The sequence below is a fragment of the Musca domestica genome, unplaced genomic scaffold, assembly GCF_030504385.1.
Source record: "Musca domestica strain aabys unplaced genomic scaffold, Musca_domestica.polishedcontigs.V.1.1 14, whole genome shotgun sequence".
Lineage (NCBI taxonomy): Eukaryota > Metazoa > Arthropoda > Insecta > Diptera > Muscidae > Musca > Musca domestica.
This window is the reverse complement of record NW_026712192.1, coordinates 2,748,936-2,766,494: the sequence shown is the minus strand read 5'-3', so window position 1 is coordinate 2,766,494 and position 17,559 is coordinate 2,748,936. Positions and strand designations below refer to the sequence as shown.

The window sequence follows — 17,559 nt, the reverse complement described above, 5'->3', positions numbered from 1 at the left end:
CGCATAGTGGTGAGTGTGTGATAGTGTCTGTCTGGCTTTCCTTTTCACTGCAAATTTCAGATCATTAAGCTCGTCTCGAAAGAGAAAACAAACACTTAAAAAAAGAAATGTATAACATTTAAAAAAGAACAAGTAAAACGTTAAATGTCAATGCTAACTAAAGTCGAGTACCCACGATCAATAGATTATGTATGGAATTACTTTTACCTCCTTTATTCCTATTGTTATTAAAAAGCACAACAATGACAACATGCTTTGCAAACTATTGAACAGCTGTTCAATGCCAATAAATCATTCATTCTCACTTTGAGATGGCGCTGAGAGAGATGAGAGTAACAATCTAATTTGCACTGCGTTGCCAACTTTGCTGTTTATAAATTGTAGTCAGTAATGCTAATTTCGTGTTTTTTTTTGTTTGTTTCAATGAATCATTCGAAACATTTTTAGCGACAATTTTAGAATAACGATTATCGCGGCAATCATATCATGTTGATATCACCTGCTTTTTTGTTTTTATCACATGCATAACCTTGAAACATTTTGCAAAACAACAGAATTATTTTCGAATAAATATTTAACATTTCGGAATAGGTATATTTGTTTTTAATTAGTTAAACACTTAATATATAGCACTGCTATAAAAAAACAGCAGCAACAACAACAGAAGCAAAAGCAAAAATTTCTGTAGGTGTATTTGTGTTAGTTTTGTATACACCTTTTGTGTGTTTAGTCTTCTCCTCATGGAACATTCGGGTTTAAGGTGTATCTTCCGACCTGTTCCAATACTACCACACAATAGTTGCATTTAAAGTTTGTTTTATTTTTATTTATTTATTTTTTTTGTTTTGGATGAGGGCCAAATTACGATAACATTCCCAGAGTGAGCCTGTTTGTGTCACAAACAATCATAATAAACAGTGAAAAAAAAATTCTAAATAAAAATGAAAGGCAATTCCTAATACATAGCTATGTTTGTATGTATGTGCAAAATAGATATGACAAAAATTTGTTTTTATACAAATGAATTATGCACTATTTGGGGTTGTATTTTCCTTTTTTTTTTTCAAATATTTTAAATATTTTTCTTTTCCCCCTTTATTATGTGAAAGAGGATAGAATGTTTTTTTATTACTGTCACGCATTATTATGTTGTCTTATGTAGTATATCAAATCAATATATATTTTCATATCAAAATATTATTCTTTATTTTTATAATATATAAACATATGTAGTATATAATTGATATGTTTATATATTATAAAAATATCAAATATAATAATAATGTTTTGATATGAAAATATATATAGATTTGAAAAAAAATATAAAAACTCGAAAATGTCTGATCTATCCCAGATAATCAAAAAAGGCGATCAATGGAAAAAAGTATTCTATGGTGGGACTGTGACACTTGCATACAATTAGAATTTGCATCGGATTGAAATTATGTTTTTATTAAGAATTTGGAAGCTCAAATGTAAATTTGGGATTATATAAATAACATGCAATAATTTCCTTTTTTAAATTTAAACAAATTTAACTTCCAACATACACGAATTTTGCCTCAAATTATATTTCATAAAAAACGCTAAACGGTGAATACTGATCAACAACTGATGTAAAAAACGCTAGATAAGCTACACCTGTCACACAAAGACCGAGGAGAGACTTGCCACAAAATAAATAAACTAATTAAGCAGGAAATACATTAACATTTTTTTGCGATTTATTTTTATGTAGGCAACACTGATTTAATGTAACGGAAAATTTACGTTTTTCCTCACAGAGAATACGATTAAAAATAAGTTGAGGTGCACTAAACAGAGAGAGAGAAAGAGAAGATTGACGTTTTAATTCCAAAGACCAAACATTAAGTTGGCAATTCAACCGGATGTTGCCAATTAGGCGTTTTCCTCGATGTTTTATTCAAAAAAAAAAACTTTGCGTTTTTTTCATTGAAATTAATTTTAAAATTTATCGAATTATGAAGAGATTTTTTGCAGTCAAAAACAAAAAAACTCTCACTTTGAAATGTGTCCTGTTTTTATACCCTCTACAATACATAGTATGGAGGTTATATTAAGTTCGTCATTCCTTTTGTAATTAATCGAAATAATAATTTTAGACCCAACAAAGTAAATATATATTCTTGATCAGCGTAAAATTTTAAGACGATTTTGCCCTGTCCGTCCGTAAGTCCGACTGTTGTAATCACTCTAGAGTCAAAACAAAAAAAGATAGGAAGCTAAAATTTTGCACATATCAGTAATTTGTCTGCAGGCAGGCCAAGGTCGAAGATGGGCTATATCGGTCCACGATATTGTATAGCCCCCATATAACGGTGCCCCCCGATATTCTGTATTTGGACATTACCCCCTGAAAGAGAAATGTCTATATAGGTCCACGATATCGTATAGTCCCCATATAACGTTACCTCTCGATATTCGATATTTTGACAATTTTTGGGATATTATTCACCGGAGTTTGTTCAAATTTCGTATTTAGATTTGGTAATGGACAGAAAATTGTCTATGTAGGTCCAGGTTTTCGTATAGGCCTTATATATCAGTACCTCCCTATATTCGGTATTTGGATGATTTTAGGTACAGTATTAATCGAAATTGTTTGAAATTTCGTATTTGAAGTTCCTAATAGGGACTACAACCTGTAACAGAAAATTGTCTATGAAGGACCAGGACTTCGTATAGCCCCTATATAACGGCACCTCCATATTCTAAAGATTGTAGCTACATTATTCGCCGGATTTTTTCAAGTTTCGTATTTGAATATTGTAATGGCTTATGACAAAAGATGCTTATGCGAGTCCAGCAAAAAACTCCTCATTAACTTTCCAATTACATATCTTTAAAACCTTGTCAAATTATCCGCGTTCGTGTGGCGACCTAAAATGACGACGACAACTTTTGTGTTATCAAAATATATTGTCTGGCTGTTTGTTTTTTTTTTTGTTCTTCTTTTATACAAAAGTTATCGCTTTAAGTCCAAGGTACAAGTGTATGTCAAAAATATACTTTTATTTTTTTTTATTTTCATAGAATGATTTCATTTTTTGCCTCTAAAATTCAAATCAGGCTTTTCAAGGTATACGTTTATATAATGGAAATTTTTGGTTTCATTGATTATAAATATATGTAAAATTAGGGTAGTATCTGCAGAAGCAACTAATCTAACTGTACAGTACTTTGGTCTTTTCTGCAACTGTAATTTTAACCCAATTGGTTTTTATCAGATTCCTTAAATTAGTTGAAATCCCAGTATCCAATTTTAATAAAAACCTTTATGTAACAAATCTTGATAAGGCATTTTGCCATACCAAATACGAGATGAATGCTCTATTATTTGGGAACAATAAAATCTAATTTGATTTCTTACATATTTTTTCTTTGGTAATTACTTCTGTTTTATTTTCCAAATCATTCACAAACCAATTCTTTTTTTGGAAATTCGACATTCAAGCTCTACCTAATACTTTATTCCGTTCAAAAATGATGTGTTTTTGTTGGACATCTTACAATATCGCAGCCTAAAAAAAACGCAATAATGGCAACATTTCTCATAAATAGTTAAACAGCTGTAATTTTATTTCTAAATATTTTATGAATTTCGACTCTGCTCACTATTTTGTTCCGCTCACAAAAATATCATATACGTTTAAAAAGCGCTACAATGACAACATTTCCCCACAAGGTTCTAAACAGCCGTATAATATAAACAAATGCAATAACGGGAAACATTTTGTGTTGACATAAACAACATGCGTACAACACGAGAGTGAGAAAGAGCAAAACGAAAATGTTCAGTGTTGCCAACATTATATTCATTATAGCGTTTATTTTCTTAATTAGCCGAACTATGAATACCCTCCACCATTTAGGATTAATTTTGAAATTTTCAAAAAAATAAAATCCGCTAAAAATTCGTATAGACCCCAATATAACGGCTATAAAAATACCGAATATAGCTGTCATATTGGGGTCTGTACGAAGACGTGGACCTGTATAGGCAACTTTTGTCATTAGTCATTACAATATTCAAATACGAAACTTGAAAAAACAGAACCCGGTAAATAATGTAGTTAAATTCATCAATATACGGAATATATAGAGGTTCCGGTATATGGGGGCTACACGAAGACAGGGGCTTGTATACGCAATTCTTTGTCATAGGCTGTAGTAACCATTACGAATTCTAAATACGAAATTTGAAACAACTCCGGTCAATAATGTCCCTAAAATCGTAAAAATATCGAATATCGGAAGGTACTGATATATGGGGCCCATGCGAAGACCTGGACCTGGACCTCCATTACGAACTCTAAATACCAAATTTGAAACAACTCTGGTCAATAATGCCGCTAAAATCATAAAAAATACCGAATATCGGGGGCTACCGTTATATGGGAGCTATATGATATCGTGGACCGATAAACCCCATTTTTGAGCTTGACGTGCCTGCAAACAAATTGCCAAATTTTAGCTTTCTATTTTTTATTCGTTTTGACTCAAGCGTGATTATAACGGACGGACAGGGCTAAATCGTCTTAGAATTTTACACTGATACTTTGTTGGGTCTAAAATTATTTCGTTGAGTTACAAACGGAATGACGAACTTAATATACTCTGCATACCATGTATGGTGGAGGGTATAAAAACTGTGTTAATATTTGCTTAACTAAAAGTATGCGATGTTACTTAAAAGCACGTTAAAAAGCGCTGCAATGTCAACATCTCTCTGTGTTAATATTTGCTTAACTAAAAGTATGCGATGTTACTTAAAAGCACGTTAAAAAGCGCTGCAATGTCAACATCTCTCATTGTTGTAAATGATTAAAAATTGATTTCTAAATACAAACCAAAATTTAGCTCTGATTTAGTTTGGACGAAATGTTCGGTGGCAATTTTTATCGTTCAATTTTGAATTTGTGTTTTTCGTTTCAGAAAAATTACAAAAAAAAAAAACAAAAAAAGATGTTGACCCAAAACATTAAAAAACGCTGCAATGTCAACATTTTTTCCGCCAAACAGCTGATCAATATAAACATCTCTCATTACATGAGAGCGTCAAATTCAAATAGTGTTGCCAGTGTGTTGGCAATAGTGTTGCCAAATTTATGCCATAGACTGTAGTACCCATTATGAACTTCAATCAAAGACCTTAAATTGTAAAGACTAAACAAAATGCATTTTTGAGCGATTGGTTTTTGTCTACAATACATAAAGTAACATCCAAAATTTTTTTTCAAAATACTATTCCATAGATCTTTCAAAAAATGTGCATATTGCCTTAGCGGTTTAAATCAGTTAACATTTCTAACTATGTTGTTATGATATCATCATAACAGAGATATTTTTCACAGAGTTGCCATATTTTGACTCTGTCTTGTCCTTTCTTAATACTTCTATGTCTTTGGCAAAAATTTGCGCAATGTATAATTTAAATACAATTTCGTTTCAGTGTATCCAATACAACCGAATTGCCACATTCAAATGTAATTCAAATGCAATAGCCATAACAACAATCTACATATGTGAAATTCTATTGTAAACCAAAAATCATGCGATTTCTTATTTACAAATGCATATAAATACGACAGCAGCATATGTATGTCTACACACAATCGCATATTCAAATAATAATAATAATAACAAAAAATAATCTAATAGTTTTTATTTTGTTATCAAAATTATTCCTACTTAAATGACTTTCGTCATTAACACCTTTTTTGTGAATGATTGTTGTTTTGGGCAGGTGCTGGTTTGCGTTACGATAGTCAACTTGATAATTATGATGATTGCTATCAGGTGATTTGGATGGTTTTTTTGTTATTTCAAAACAATCGTACTTCAAATGCAAAATCAAAATATTTTACCATTCTGATATTCAAATGAAATTATAAATACTCTCCCCACACACACTCCTGCTTTGGCTATCATGGCACAATGAATGAAAATCTTGAAACAAAAGAATAACAACAACCAGCTGATTAATTTCAATAAATAACAAACAAGCTCATGCATGTATCATGCATGCATGGTACGAATGCAGACATTTTTATGTTCTTATTTACTTGCTGCTGCGCGGTTATCAGTTAATAAAAAAGAAAAAAAAAACATTTATATCGCAATTATGAATTGAGTTACAAAAAAAAGAAGAAATAAAAATAAGAAAAATTTCAAAATTGTCTGGCTCTTTGTCGAATGGTTGTGCTTGGTTGGCACTTAGTTCAATGTATCGTGCCATCGTTTGTCAATAATCATTTGTATGTATATACAGACAATCAGTATGTATAAAAAATATTTCTAACATGAATTGGCAAGAAAATGCATTGCAAACTTAAAAAGAACTAAATATGGTTAAAAATGTAGCAGAGTTTTTTTGGGGTTTAAAAATTATCTAAATTGTAAGTGCAATTTTTTTATACTTAAATTTGGATTTTTTTCCATATCTAAATGGATTTTAATAAATTGCTTACTTGCTTTTTAGAGGTTATACTTTTTGTTTTTTCAATTTGAGATATAGATTTCGCTTGGCTTTTGGGAGTAAATAGTTAATCACTCAATCTTCAGATAACTTGGCAGCACTGTTTATTATCCGTTATCAGGGATGGAAATGTTAATATTATTAAATCGTTTTCACATGGCGTATACCTAATCGAAAGAAACTAAGACTGGAGATTTTTTGTAAATAATAGAAAAGAAGCAGTGGGCCGTTATATTCCATCTTCACACCCGACCTTAGGTTAATAACAAGTAAAAAAACATTAAGTTCGGCCTGGCCAAACTTTTAATACCCTCCACCCTAGGGTAAAAGAACATTACAAGAAATGTGGCAAGAAACATTAAAATGCCGAATATCGGGAGGTACCGTTATATAGGGGCTACACCAACACGTGCACCTATAATTACAATGTTTCGCCACACGAACTAGGACCCATTTTGACCTACAAATACCAATTTTCAGACAAATCAGTGAAAAAATGTGTCAAAAACCTTCAAAATACCGAATATCGGGAGTTACTGTTATATGGGGGCTATACCAAAACGTGGACCTATACATGCAATGTTTTGCCACACGCTCAGGGACCCGTCATGACCTACAACTACCAATTTTCAGATAAATCCGTGAAAAATGTGGCATAAATCATCAAAATACCGAATATCGGGAGGTACCGTTATATGGGGACTATACCAGAACGTGGACCGATATATCTCATTTTCAATACCAACCATCCTAGGGACAATACACACACTTGTGCCAAATTTCAAAGGTCTACGTCAAATAATGTGGGCTCTATCGTGATTTCAACAGACAGACAGACAGACAGACGGACAGACAGACGGACAGACAGACGGACATCGCTAAATCGTCTTAGAATTTTATGCTGATTATGAATATATATACTTTATGGGGTCTACGACGAATATTTAGAGGTGTTACAAACGGAATGACAAAGTTAATATACCCTCCTACCCATGGTGGAGGGTATAAAAATACTGTGATGTGTGTAATTTGAAGAGAACTGGATGCATATTTCGGATTTTATGATCGTTTTGTTTATTCAAAACTTTGATCCTTTGGTGGGGGAGGTACCAGAAGAAATGGTCCGATCTCTATCATCTTTATAATAGATCTTGTGTTTATGGAGTATTGAGATGTGCCAAATCGGATGTTAACTTCGTGTTTAAATAGCTTCACGAATATTCAACATTTTCACCCTTTGTGGGGGAAGTACCAGAAGCAGTGGACCGATATTTTCCTTTTTCGTACCTGACCTAGCACTGAGGCAAATATTAGGATTCGCAAAATTGGAGAAAAATCGGATTATCCTTTCTTTTTCTGTGCAGTAACATATATATATTTTTTTGTTGATAATTTTGACCTTTTGTAGGGTGGTACAAGTTTGGATCAAATCGGATACTCCCTTTGAGCCAGCCAGACAGACAGAAAATCGATTTCTATATCCCTAATTCATCAATATTTTAATGAACAAAACCCTAATTGTAAGTCGGTCTCTATGTCCCTAATTCATGAATATTGTCTCAATATAGCCTTCTTAGACGAATTCATGATACTTTTCGTTGTTTCCAATATTTTTGTGATCTATTGGAGTCCTTTGAGTCATATTTCCAAAATTTCATTTCATTTTTTCACATTTTAATGCGAACAGTTGGTTAATTAAAAATCGACTTAGACATCCCTAACTCATCTGTATTTTGATGCAGCAATTCGCTAATCGCAAGTCGGCCTCTATGTCCCTAATATATCAACATTCAAAGAGAGTAATGATGGTTGTTATCTCAATATAATCTCATCAGACGAATTTTCGACACATTTTAATGCAAACAGTTTGTAAATCGAAAATCGACTTTTATATCCCTAATTCATCAGGGGTCAGAGTACAGGAAAAAGGTGTTGTCATTGTAACGGTCTTTGTCAATATGAAAAACGTATGAATTCTTATTAATTTCAAGATTTATTACGGATTGGTAATAAAACATATTCATGCCAGCAACAGGTACTTTTCAAAGTAAATGATTTAAGTAAATATTAGCTGTTTAAAGGCACCAAAAAATGTTGCCGTTTTAGCGTTTTTTTTAAAGGGTAGGATGCCAAGTACTTCATTTATTTATTCATAAAAACAATATGCCATTATAGCGTTTTTTAGTGAAACAAAGAACGCAGAATAGGGAATATTTAGGGAATGACAAAGTTAATATACCCTCCTATTCAAGGTGGAGGATATAAAAATAATACATAATAATTTAAGTAAACTTCGTGGCATTTTGACCCGTCAAAAACTATCACTGCTTCTTAATCAAGTTTTAATATGAAATTTACACCGAAAAGTGTTGTCTTTGTAGTGTTTTTGTAAAAACGCTACGATGCATATTAGCTTATTTATTTATTCATAAAACATGTTGTCATTGTAACAAAAAACGCAGTGTAAGGGTTTCAAACAAATTCTATTAATGAGCCATTTTTTTATTACTTTTATATCAACCTTTTACTTTTTCCCTTTAAAAAATATATATTTTCTTCTCCATTTAATGTACTCCTTTAATTGACCACAACTGTATCGGCTGCCAGGCCTATTGTCATAACCATCCAATTAATTTTGCAATCAATGTATATAGAATGCAATTTATTTGCTTGTTTATTTTTTTTTTTCCTTTTTTTCATTTCTTTTGTCTCTTCATTTGTAATTTGTATTAACTATCAATTAAAACAAATGTACTTCTGACGTATAAATTGCCATTATACATTTTCCATTGTTTTTCCAGTCTCCCTTCCACCTCTGTGGACATAGGTTAGACGATTTTATTTATTTTTGCTGTTTTGTTTAACAATCATTGGAAAAAGTATATGTGCCCCTATTGGAAGAAAATGTAAATTTAATGACATGGGTTGGGATTGAAAATACACTTGAAGAAAAAATGTAGGAAATATATGGGAAATTAAACCTCACCAAAGAAATTTAGATTTGCAATCCCATTGAAATGACATATCTTAGTTAAAAGCGACATCTAAATGTCGATGAATAGCATCTTTAAGTTCCTATATGTTTTTTTTTTTTTTGTAATGTTATTCCAATTTCTTTCTGTGTATTTGCCCCATTTTTAAAATGGTTTTCATTATTTGCGGAATTCATATGAATTAGGTCGAGATTAATATTCACACGTTACTTAAACTGTAATCAAATCTCAAAAATAATAACAAAAACAATCACACCTTAACGGCTTTGTGACACTGAACTTGATTATTTTTAATATATTTTTGTTTTTATTATTGTTATTAGTATTATTTACATTATTAGATTAAATCTATTGCGTATGGGGAAAATAACAACAAGTTCACACGGCCAGTTGTTTGTGAGAATGGAATTTGTATAACCCTTTTTAAGTGGGCTACACACTATCAAACACATTGGGGAAGTCAAGAGGATTTTTTTTATTAAATCATTTTTTAAATTTTTTAATAATTTAATAAACGTTGTTAATGTCAGTTAAGGCGCGGCAAGTTTACAAAAAAAAAAATAATAATAATGGTCCACACGTTTTCCAATGTGTATATCACCCAGGTTGAGATTTTTTGCTATTAAAATAGAATATCATCAACATTAGGTGTGTCACGTATTACCATATTCCCTGCAAAAAAACACTTTCCGTTTTATATCTCCCGCGTATTTTTTTCTAATCTACGCAGATCACAGACAATTCTATAAATATATATGTATGTATATATAACAGCAAACATTCGCCGCGTACATGTTAATGTTGTAGCTGCTGTCGTTAGTGAAACAGTGACAGCAGAGAATTTACTGCTAATCGTTACTCTGTCAATAGAACAGTGTTTTGAAATGAGAAATTAATAACAAATATTTATATGGGGTTATGTGCTACCATAGTTTTTAATCATTTTCTGAGATATTTGAGGTTAGATGAAAATTTGAGGTTACAAATTTTATTTTTTATTAATTTTCTGAGATATTTGGGGTTAGATGAAAATTTGAGGTTAGAAATCGAGGCATTTGGCAGTTTAGCTGTAATATTTTTTTGGATACTAAAAATCTTCTGCAGTCCTTTGAATTATGGAAAACCCAAAGGTTCGGTTCTATGTTTTTACAAAGACAATCTTTGACATATGTGCAATTTTCAAAAAATTGTACTCTGTGAAGTTAAGACCAATCTTATCACTACTCCCACATATCGTTTAAGCATTGATGATGATTCGGAGATGTTAATCGAAACTTAGATGTCGCTTATAAGACATGTATTGCCGTTCTTCAGAGAGTTTATTGGCAACACTAATCACAAACCATCAGCAGTGAAACTAATGTGGTCATTGGTGCGTTTTTTTTTTTTCTTCAAATTTCTTAATTCAAAGTTCTTTATTGAAATATATATGTCGTATCTTTGGCGGTATTTTATTGCAGTTTCCTCAAAATGGTGTTCTATAATTATAACCCTAATTGTGGCACATAGACAATACGAGCAATAACATTAGCAACACTGTTCATCCACCAGTGTCGAAATGGAAATGTAAATATTGCAATATTTTTTAATCGAAATTTTGTAATATTAATGTAGATCGAAATATAGACGGCGCTGTTATGTGGTATTAATTTCAGATCTTTAGAGATAATCATTGGCAACACTAATAATAAACCATTAACAGTGAAGAAAATGTCGTCATTGCAAATTTTCATAATTTGACGTTTTTTATTGAAATATTGATGTCTTCCGTTTGACGCTTCCTTTTGATACTCTCAAACGAAATTTAGATGTTACGCCTATAAATATTTCCCTAATCGCCGCAAATTCATTAAGCATAGCATTGGCAACACTATTCACCCACCATTATCAGAGGTGGAAATGTGGATACAGTGACATAATTCATGCAAATGTCTTACTTCGGCGATGTGTGTGATGTGATTCCAGTTGTTCAGTGACAACATTGGCATCACTAATCATAAACCATTCACAGTGAAGGAAATGTAGTCATTGCAAATTTTCTTAATTGAACGTTCTTCATTGATATATTGATGTCTTCCTTTTTGAGGTTATGTTATGATTTTCCTGCAGTTTTCTTGAATCGGGTTCATAATATTTCCCGCGTCCATTAATGGAGCATACACATTTCGGAGATAAAATTTTGGCAGCATTGTTTTCCAAAAATTATCAGAGATGGAAATTCATATGTTTTACCGTGGTAAAGGAATACAGGTAGTCGCATCGACACCGTTGCTGGGACAATGAACTTTCAAACTAATTTTGAAATTGAAAATGTTGAATGAAAAAGTATTGAAATTTGTAATGATTGTCGAAAAATACTTATCACAACAACCTCAGATTGGCGTTGTATAAGAAAATATATAAAAACTAGACTTATTTAAAAAAAAATTAAAAAAAAAACACTGACCATGAAACATTGTCAGTAATGAAAATTTGATCATTGTAGCCTTTTTTGTAGGGTTCATTATTATTCGTTTTAATTGAACAGTAGATGGCCGAATATTTACCGTTGAATCCTTAAATTCTCTAATTTTAATATAACCTGCTTTTCTTAAACGAAATTTAGACGTCGCACCTATAACTTTGTTTCCAATTGATAACTATGTTGTGGTGGCATTTTTACAGGGTTGCCATATTTTTACTCCGAATTGTCCTATATTTATACTTCTATGTTTTGCTGTTACTCTGTGTATTGTCATTTGCTCAAAATGCATTTTTTTCTAGTCTTTACCATTTTAGATCTTGGTTTGCCCTATAAAAATAGGGTACACAAGGCACGAAAAGACCCATTGGCATTGCCAACTTTGCCAATTTGTTTCTCCTCAATTAATTATGAGTGGACGAATTATCTCTGGAGAAAAATAAAATACTTTTCGTGGGAAAAGAATTCGTCTTCTTTTAAAGGATGGGATTTCGGCATTGATTTTAGAATTGACAATTGAAAGACTTAAGGTCTTGACTACAGAAATTTTATCGGACGGAGTTGCAATGTCTAGGGACTCCTTGTCAAGATGAAATATTGTCTTCATTTTCCAATTCTCTACAAATGCATGCGATGACAGTCTGCTGGGATTTTAACAACTCAACATATATCGCATTCTTCCCATCCCACCAAACACAGGTCATTTACCTTGTGGCCAAGGATATACGGTGGCGGAGCACAGTGAATCAAAATTGTTTTTAGTGGCTCAACGATATACATTTACTGATGAGGAATTTAATGTCAGAATCGACTTTTGAGTAACAGAATCCCCCACAAATTGAGCGCCAGGAGTTGCATTGAAATTTTGAATCTAGCACTGAATTGTTTTTCTAGAATCGGTTAATTTCCAAAGTTGGTTTTAGTCTAGCTTCCTAATTGGAATATGCCTGATGAGTCAACTTTTGATTGAAGTGCTAGTTCCATGTTAATATTTACAGTTAAAAGATTCCCTTACGAGTTGAGCTTTTAAAAGCCTCAGGATATGCATTAAAATTTGGAATCTAGCACTGAATTATTATTCTAAAATCGGTATATTTCCAAAATGGGTTTTCATCTAGCTTCCTAAATTGAATATGCCTGATGAGCCACCTTACCAAGGGCAAAAGGCTTCGATTTCAACTTGATACGTTTGACATCTTTAGATTCCACATTTCAATACATCACCTTAGGTCATTAAAAACACAAATCGAGAAAAAAGATCAAATATCCATTCAGAAATGTCACTGACATCCACAAAAGCCAAGGGATTTATTTAAAATTCCCTTTTTTCCCGTTCTCATACCACTGTGCCCATTTTGCGCCACTGACGTTCTCTCCCCCATAATATTTTAATATTAACTCTGCTTGAGAGGTTTAAGTGCTGGCTGTTTCTGTTTTTTGTGACAATCGGCAAACAGCCAGCTAAACGCACCACTTGCCGAGACGCTGCCAAGCTAGTTCTGGTAACTGGCCGCTTTGCTGCTGTTGGTAGATTGAATGGTTTTCAGTGTTTTTTTTTTTTTTTTTTTGTATTGTTTATTAGGCATAGGGTCGGGTCTCGTCTTCCATGCACTTGACTAGAGTATCCATAGTTTAGTAGGCAAACAAACATTTCATCGTCACCACATGCTGATTACAAACGAAAAAGTCGCACGCTTAAATAGTTGGAAAAGAAAACACACAAAACTGGAATCGTTTAGATTTGTTTTTAATATTAGCTGAAAGAAAAAAAATATATAATCAAGTGAGTAAAAGTTTATAAAAAAAACACACACAAAAGAAAATCAATAAACGAAAACCTGTAGAATGGTGACCCCACAAAAATATTGTGGATGGATGGAATGACCAATGGGAAAAGAAAAAATAAACTGACTGGCACATGGTGGCAATTTTTTGTGGTGTACGATGATGATGGTGTGTAGTTTTTGAAAGGATTTGTCGCAGAGGCTAGAAATTATAGTTTATTTTTCATTTATTTGCTGTTGTTTTCTAGTGTTTTGTTGCCATGAAGTTACAGAGTGTTATCCGCGAATTTAAACCCTCAGCCATATGGCTAGAGAGAATATATATCATACGGCCAAAACGTGCCTCATCGAAGTAATGGTTTTAGACTCTAGGTATCTTTGGCCACATCCGTTTCAGGACATTTGGAGTCGATCTAGCGATATTCGTCCATCCGTCCGTCCGTTCGTCTGTCTGTCTAGCCGGGTGGTTCGCACGATAACTCTTGAAGGGAGTATCTGATTTGACCCAAGCTTGGTACATCGTAATATTATTGTCAAACTAAGATCGAGTTCGAAAATGTACAGTATCGGTCCACTCCTTCTGGTATCTCCCCCACAAAATGTCAAGATTTTCAAAGAAAATAATTTACTGCACAGAAAGAGAAAGGAAAATTCGATTGTGCTCCAACTTTGCTAATGCTAATATTTGCATCAGTGCTGGTTCTGGAGCAAAAATGGACAATATCGGTTCACTCTATCAAGTACCTCCCCCACAAAGGGTCAACTTTTTGAATAATTATAACTCTTATAAAATGTGATGTAAGTGTCTGATTGTCTTCAAATAAAACACGTCAAAATATTTTTATTAAACCAAGCTCTGGTGTGAAGATGGAATATATATGTGCACTCCTTCTGGTACCTCCCCCACAAAGGCTCCACATTTTGAATATCAATGAAGCTCATAAAATGCGAAACGATCTACTTCATATTTCACACATCCCATTATTTCTAGTAACGCAAGATCTACTGTGAAGATGGGATATATCGGACCACTCTTTCTGGTGCCTGCCCCACAAAAGGTCAAAATTTTGAATCTCCATGAAGCTCATAAAACACGAAGTTAACATCCGATTTCATTCAGACTTGGTAAATCTCAATATTTCCATCAACACAAAATCTTTTATAAAGATGGTAAAGATCGGACCATTTCTTCTGGCTTAGGGTATACATCTGTTGGCAAAACCGACTAATACTTTTTATCTTGTTTTTGTTCAAAAATGGGTCAAGATAGGTTTTGTTTAGGTAAATTGGATTAGCTGGAATTTCCATGTTGTTTATCATTTAGATAGCCCTAGCCCCCCTATTCACGACATTATCTATTATATGTCCTTGATTATCACGGTATTTACATTACTCATAACGTAGAGATACACTATTCAAGGTATACAAAAAAAGTTAATTCAATTGTAGTTAGCTTTTGAATAACGCAGATAAACAATTTATGTTGCTAATAAAGGGTGATTTCTAAAGAGCTATAGAACGGTTTTTCTCAGGGAACACTTAAAATTCAGCAAAATGTATGAAATATTTTTCGAATTGACAGTAAGGTCCATTTCATTCAAATGTTGGCCACGAATGCTCCCCAAATGATCCATACGTTTAGTCAAATTTGAGAAATTCCTTCCAACATTTCTGATGGAATCTCACAAATAAAAACTTCAATGTTGTCTTCCAATGCGTCGTTTGAAACGGACTTGCCTGTACAGAAAAAAACTTTAACATATCCCTACAAAAAATAGATCTAAAGGCGTTATATCGCACGATATAGGCGTCCACTTGACCGGTGGGGTTCCAACGTGAAATAAAATGTTCACCTAACTCACCTCACTGTAAGTCCATTGTTATGCGTGGTGTGTGCCATAAAAAAGTTGGATATCAGCTCATGGTAGCGCCCACTATTCGCAGCATCTTTGAAAAAATGCGACCCAGTGATGCCATTTGCCCATAAAACTCACCAAACTGTTACTTTTTTCGGTGCTATGATAGCTTTTGCAATGCTTCTGACTGATCTTGACAGTGAAGCAAAACACAAAACGTTGGTGAACTGTTTTAACTAGTGTTTCGAAATAGATACAACCTAAAATATCACCCTTTATTGCGTGAATACATTGCCACGGCAATGAAATAACTTCATCCATGTTAATTAAATATCGTGGATTTGCTATTTCTGGAATTTATATAGAGTGGATATATTATATTCGGCTTTTGAACGAGGTAGATATTTTGCACATGGCTTTTCAATAACGTAGATACATCATTTATACATTTTTATATTACGTGGATACATAAGCATGGCATTTAAATAACGTAGATACATTATCCTCGAGGTTTACCTAATGCAGATACATTGTCCAATATATTCAGATAACGTAGATGCATTATTTATTTTATTTGGATAACGTGAACGTCATAAAGTTATCGAAGATACTTATTCCACGACATTTAGAAAGCGTAGATACATTATCTATTTTAATGAGATGGCATAGATACATTATCCACGACTTTTGTAATGCGTAGATACATTTTTTATGTTACTTGCATTAGATGGATACATTATCACTGCATTTAAATAATGTAGATACATTGTCCAATACATTTAGAAAGCGCAGATACTTTATTTATATCATTTGGATAACGTGGGCATTATACAGATAACGAAGATACTTATTATTAGATAGAGCAGATACATTATCTATGTTAATGAGATAAAAATAGATACATTATTCACAATTTTTGTATAGCGTAGATACATTATTTATGTTACATGCACAAAATGGATTCATTATCCCTGCATTTAAATAATGTAGATACATTATCCATGAGGTTTATGTCATTTGGATAACTGCGACATCATACTGATATCAAAGATACTTATTCCATGGCATTTAGAAAGCGCAGATACATTATCTATGTTAATGAGATGACATAGATACATTGTTTACAGTTTTTGTATAGCGTAGATACATTATTTATGTTACATGCATAAAATGAATACATTATCACTGCATTTAAATAGAGTAGATACTTTTTCCAATACATTTAGATAGCCTAGATACATTATTTATGTCATTTAAATAACGTGGACATCATACAGATAACGAAAATACTTATTTCACGGCATTTAGATAGCGTAGATACATTATCTATGTTAATGAGATGACATAGATACATTATCCATGACTTTTGTATAGCGTAGATACATTATTTATGTTACAAATACAGAGTGGATGCATTATCAATGCATTTCAATAACATAGATACATTATCTATGGTGTATATATTACATAGATACATTATGCACACTATTTGTTTAGCATTCAAATGACGTAGATACTATATCTATGTTATTTGGGAATCGTGGATACATAATTCACAGCATTAACATCACATAGAATCGTTATCCTTTACTTAAAAAAAAAAAACGGAAATGTACTGTATACGGCACTTAAACAACGTAGATACATCATCTATTTTATATAGATAACGCGTTGATACATTATCCGTGTATTTTAGATAAAGTGGTAACATTATCTATGTTATTACTTTGATAAAACAATTAATTTATCCACAATGTTATTGTTCATACACTATATATATTATGCAGGGCCTTTATATCCCGTAGATACTTTATGTATAAATATTTACATTTCATTTAAATAATGTAAATACATTTCTGGATTACGTAGATGAATTTCCACATCCCTTGGATAATGTTGAAACATTATTTCAATAAATTTCTCCAATTTTTTTTTTGCATTTTCTTTATTTTTGTCAATCTTTTAC

General features: G+C 32.4%; 2 protein-coding genes across 8 annotated transcripts in view; both read left to right on the top strand.

Annotated features, from left to right (window-relative positions):
• Nucleotides 1-17,559, top strand: part of LOC101894243 (uncharacterized) — a 56,724-nt gene that overhangs the window by 20,780 nt on the left and 18,385 nt on the right. The gene's annotated exons all lie outside the window — the stretch shown is intronic.
• LOC101893622 (6-phosphofructo-2-kinase/fructose-2,6-bisphosphatase 1) overlaps nt 1-17,559 on the top strand; it is a 38,363-nt gene that overhangs the window by 16,206 nt on the left and 4,598 nt on the right. Inside the window, exon 1 of one of the 7 annotated variants that reach the window (XM_059119104.1) lies at nt 13,585-13,736. The exons of the other annotated variants lie outside the window; for them this stretch is intronic. The gene's annotated coding sequence lies outside the window, so the exon portion shown is untranslated. Of the gene's footprint in view, nt 1-13,584; nt 13,737-17,559 lie in introns of those variants that run through there. 7 annotated transcript variants of the gene reach the window in all.